Genomic DNA, 4,770 nt, shown 5'->3' with positions numbered 1-4,770 from the left:
ACTCCTGCAGAAGCTGCACCTGTGAAAGCCAAGATTGTGGCTGAAGATGAAGATGAAGAGGATGATGAAGATTAGGATGATAAGGAGGAAGACAATGAGAATGAGGAAGAAGAGCCTGTCGAAGAAGTTCCTGGAAAATGAAAGAAGGAAACAACCAAGCAGAAAGAAACTCCTGAGGCCAAGTAACAGAAGGTGGAAGTCACAGAACCAACTACATCCTTTCATCTATTTGTTGGAAATCTGAACAATAACAAATCTATCCCTGAATTAAAAACTGGTATTAGTGCTATTTTTGCTAAAAATGACCTTGCCGTCATGGATGTCAGAATCGGTACATCTAGGAAGTTTGGCTATATTGACTTTGAATCCGCTCAAGATCTACAAAAAGCTTTGGAACTCACCAGTTTAAAAGTCTTCGGCAATGAAATTAAACTAAAGAAACAAAAAAGATAAGAAATTAAGAAAGATCAAGATACAAGACCACTTTTGGCCAAAAATTTCCCCTACAAAGTCACTCAGGATGAATTAGAAGTATTTAAAGATGCTATGGAGATCAGAATAATCAGCAAAGATTTAAAAAGTAAAGTGATTTCTTATATTGAATTTAAGACAGAAGCTGATGCAGAGAAAACCTTTGAAGAAGAGCAGGGAACAGAGATTGATGGGCGGTCTATTTCTCTATACTACACTGAAGAGAAAGGTAAAAATCAAGACTATAGAGGTGGAAAGAATAGCACTTGGGGTGGTGAATCAAAAATTCTGGTTTTGAGCATCCTCTCCTACAATGCAACTGAAGAAACACTTCAGGATGTATTTGAGAAAGCAACTTTTATCAAAGTGCTTCAGAGCCAAAATGGCAAATCTAATTTGCTTCATTTGAAGATGCTAAATCTGTTGAAGATATTTTATAGTTTTATCAACTGGACTAGGGAGAAATGTTCGCATATTAAAATATTCACTTTGTAATCTAAATAATATGATTGAATGTATAAAAGAAAATGAAATAAATAAATAAATAAATTTAAAAAGCAAGCTTTAAATTCCTGTAATAAAAGGGAAATTGAAGGCAGAACAATCAGGCTGGAACTGCAAGGACCCAGGGGATTACCTAATGCAAGAAGTCAGCCCTCTGAAACTGTTTGTCAAAGGTCTGTCTGAGGATACCACCAAAGAGACATTAAAGGAGTCTTTTGATGGCTCTATTCATGCAAGGATAGTCACTGACAGGGAAACAGGATCCTCCAAAGGGTTGGTTTTGCAGACTTCAACAGTGAGGAAGATGCCAAAGCTGCCAAGGAGGTTATGGAAGATAGTGAAATGGATGGAAACAAAGTTACCTTGGACTGGGCCAAGTCTAAGGGTGAAGGTGGCTTTGGGAGTCGAAGTGGAGGCAGAGGAGGCTTTGGAGGCCGAGGTGGAGGCAGAGGAGGCAGAGGTGGATTTGGTGGCAGAGGCTGAGGAGGCTTTGGAGGGCAAGGTGGCTGCCAAGGAGGCAGAAGAGGAGGAGAAGACCACAAGCTACAAGGAAAGAAGACAAAGTTTGAATAGTTTCTCTGTCCCTCTGTCTTTCCTCTTCCATTTGAAAGAAAGGACTCTGAGGTTTTTACTGTTACCTGATCACTGACAGAGCCTTCTGAGGACATTCCAAGAGAATGTGCAGTCCTGTGGTCTACTTGGAAAGCTGTAGAAATAATGTTTCTAGGAAGATACTCTTGTTGGTTTTGACTGGATATTCATAAAAACTTTTTAAAGAGGTGAACAATAGAGCTAACCCTTATCTGTAAGTTTTGCATTTATATTGTTTCATCCCATGTACAAAACCATTTTTTTCCTACAATTTTTTTTTTTTTTGCATTGGGGACTTGTAAAGGAAAGCAGAATATTTTATTTTATCTTTATTTTTGCTTCAATGACTTTAGGACAAATTAAAAAATAGCCCCCCACCAAAAAAAAAAAATGAAGACATCTACATCTGGTGTGCCCTTCCACTTTAGGGACAGGGAAAACAAAGCATTTTTTCTCCAACCTCACCTTCCAGACACAAAATATAGAATGTTAGGTGAATCTCTTCTCTCTCTTTTTAATGTTTTTTTAATTTAAAAATATTTTTTCTTTCCTTTTTGCCTTTTCCTTCCTCTTGTTAATTCTCTCTTTTTCTTGCCCCACACAGGAGAGGGTAATCTCAGGCCCTTTTAGAAGCCATCTACATTTGAGGCATACCCTTCCCATTTCATGGACCAAGACAGCTGAAGCCTATCTTTTATAACATTACCTTCCATATCTAAGAGCTAAACAGTTAGGAGAAACTCTTTTCTCTCTCTCTCTCTCTTTAAATTTTTTTCATTTAAACATATTTTTTTCCTTTCTCCTGTTTTCTTTCTCTTGTTAATGCTCTTCTTTCCTTCCCTCAAATAGGACAGGGTCATTGCAGGCCCTTTCAGGTCTCAGCTACATCTCAGGCATCCCAACCTGTTTCAAGGGCCAGGGCAGCCCTAGCCTTTATTTTCCAACTTCACTTTCCTGGCCCAAAAAGCTAGAAAGCTAAGGGAATCTCTTTTTTCTCTCTCTTTAAAATTTTCACTTACATTTTTTTTCTTACCTTCCTGTTTTTTTTCTTTTCTTTTCTCTTTCTTTCTTTCTTTCTTTCTTTCTTTCTTTCTTTCTTTCTTTCTTTCTTTCTTTCTTTCTTTCTTCTTTTTTCTTTCTTTTTCTTTCTTTCTTCTTTCTTTCTTTTTTTCTTTTTTTTCTAATTCTATCCTTTCCTCCTGCTACATAGGATAAGGTAATCACACACCCTTTCAGAAGCCATCTACATCTTAGGTGTGGCCTGCCCATTTCAGGGACCAGAACAGCCAAAGCCTTTTTTCTCTGACATCACCTTCTGGACACAAATGCTAAAAGTTAGGGGAGTCTCTTCTCTCTCCCTTTCTTTTTAATTTTTTTTTTAATTTAAAAATATTTTTTTCCTTTCCTTCTTTTTTCTTTCTCTTCTAATTCTCTCTTTTCCTCACTTCACATAGGACAAAGTAATCTCAGGTTCTTTCAGAAGCCATCTACATTTGAGGCATGCTCTTTCCATTTCAGGGACCAGGGCAGTCGAAGCCTTTCTTTTGTAACCTTATCTTCCATACCTAAAAAGCTAGAAAGTTAGGAGAATCTCTTTTTTCTGTCATCTTTAAATTTTTTCAATTTAAAAATATTTTTTCTTTCCTTTCTCCTGTTTTCTTTCTCTTATTCATTCTCTCCTTTTCTTCTCCTATATAGGATACTGTCATTGTAAGTCCTTTTAGGATCCATCCCTAATCTTTCTTCTCCAACCTCACCTTCCAGACCCAAAATGCTAAAAAAGTAGGGGAACCTCTCTTCTCTCTCTCTCTTTGAATTTTATTTATTTAAAAAAATATTTTTCCATTTCATTTCTGCCCTTTCCTTTCTCTTGCTAATTCTCTCCTTTTCTTCCTCCACATAGGACAAGGTAATCACACATCTTTTCAGAAGCCATTTGAGGTGGAGACAGGTCCTTGCCCTGCAGGATCTCTCCCATTCCATCAAGAGCCCACTTCCCAGCAAGGGAAATTAAGACTAGGGCACCACTACCCCCAGCCCACTTCCAGGCTCCCAAGACTAGGACCCCATCTTCTTTAAAGGTAGGCAGGGTTTCATTAAAAATTTTTTTTCTTTAATCTCCTCTGTACTCTTTTCTTTCCTCTTACATTACCCTCCACTCTTCCAGAGGGATTAGACAAATCTAGAATGCCAGTTCTGAACTTCCCTAGTACTGGAAGGTTCCTGGGATCCTCCTCTACACTGAACCACCTCTTAATACATAGATAGTACTCTTTAGATACTTGAATAGAGTACCCCTCTTGAGACCACATTACTAAACGCAACAGAAGAGGTACTTTCGCACACATCAATTCACAGTAAAAGGGAAACACACTTGCTGCTAGTCGAAGAAACATTCTCCTAAGAGATATTCAAAAGTGAATACATCTTCTAATGGCTAGAAGTAGGAGAAGAGTCTCAGATCTGAACAAGTCAGGAAATATGTCTCCATCAAAGGAACAGAGTAACTCCCCTTCATCTCTCCTAAAATCTGAGGATGTCACCAAAATGTCAGAGAAATAATTTAGACATGATGAACAAATTCTGAGTTGAAACAGAAAAGAGAAAACAAACTTCAGGAGATTAAGAAGTCCTTCCACGATATGAAAGAAGAAATGGACACTCAGAGAAAGAATCAGATGGAGCTATTAGAGATAAAGTCTGAAATACAAGAAATCAAAAACTCTCTTGAAAGTATTAAAAGTTGATTAGACCATGCAGAAGATTGAATCTCCGATGTAGAAAACTTTTGACCTAGAAAAAAACACCAAGAAGAAAATACTAGATTCCATAAGACGTCCAAACATCAAAATAATTGGTATCCCAGAAGGTGAAGAAAGTAATAACGACATGGAAAATCTATTCCATGAAATTCTGAAAAAAAATTCCCAAGTCTAGAAAGGTACTCAAGCATCCAGACTGAAGAAATACAAAAGACCACAAATAGACTCACCCCCAGAAGATCTTCCCCAAGACACATTGTAGCCTGACTCTCGAAGACCACAGATAAAGACATGATACTAAAACTGGCAAGAGAGAAAAGACAAGTGACTTACAAACGTCATCCCATCAGGCTAACACTGGACCTCTGAATGAAAACAATGCTAACAAGGAAAGAATGGGAAGATGTATTGAAAGTGTTAAGAGAGAAACAATTTCAACCAA

At 37.6% G+C, this 4,770-nt stretch overlaps 1 pseudogene; it reads left to right on the top strand.

The window, feature by feature from the left end:
* Nucleotides 1–1,548, top strand: LOC102485572 (nucleolin-like; annotated as a pseudogene).
* The last annotated feature ends 3,222 nt before the right edge of the window (nt 1,549–4,770 follow it).

The sequence above is a fragment of the Tupaia chinensis genome, unplaced genomic scaffold (genome assembly GCF_000334495.1).
Source record: "Tupaia chinensis unplaced genomic scaffold, TupChi_1.0 Scaffold143817_1, whole genome shotgun sequence".
Taxonomy (NCBI): Eukaryota; Metazoa; Chordata; class Mammalia; order Scandentia; family Tupaiidae; genus Tupaia; species Tupaia belangeri.
This window is presented reverse-complemented; position numbering and strand designations above follow the sequence as displayed.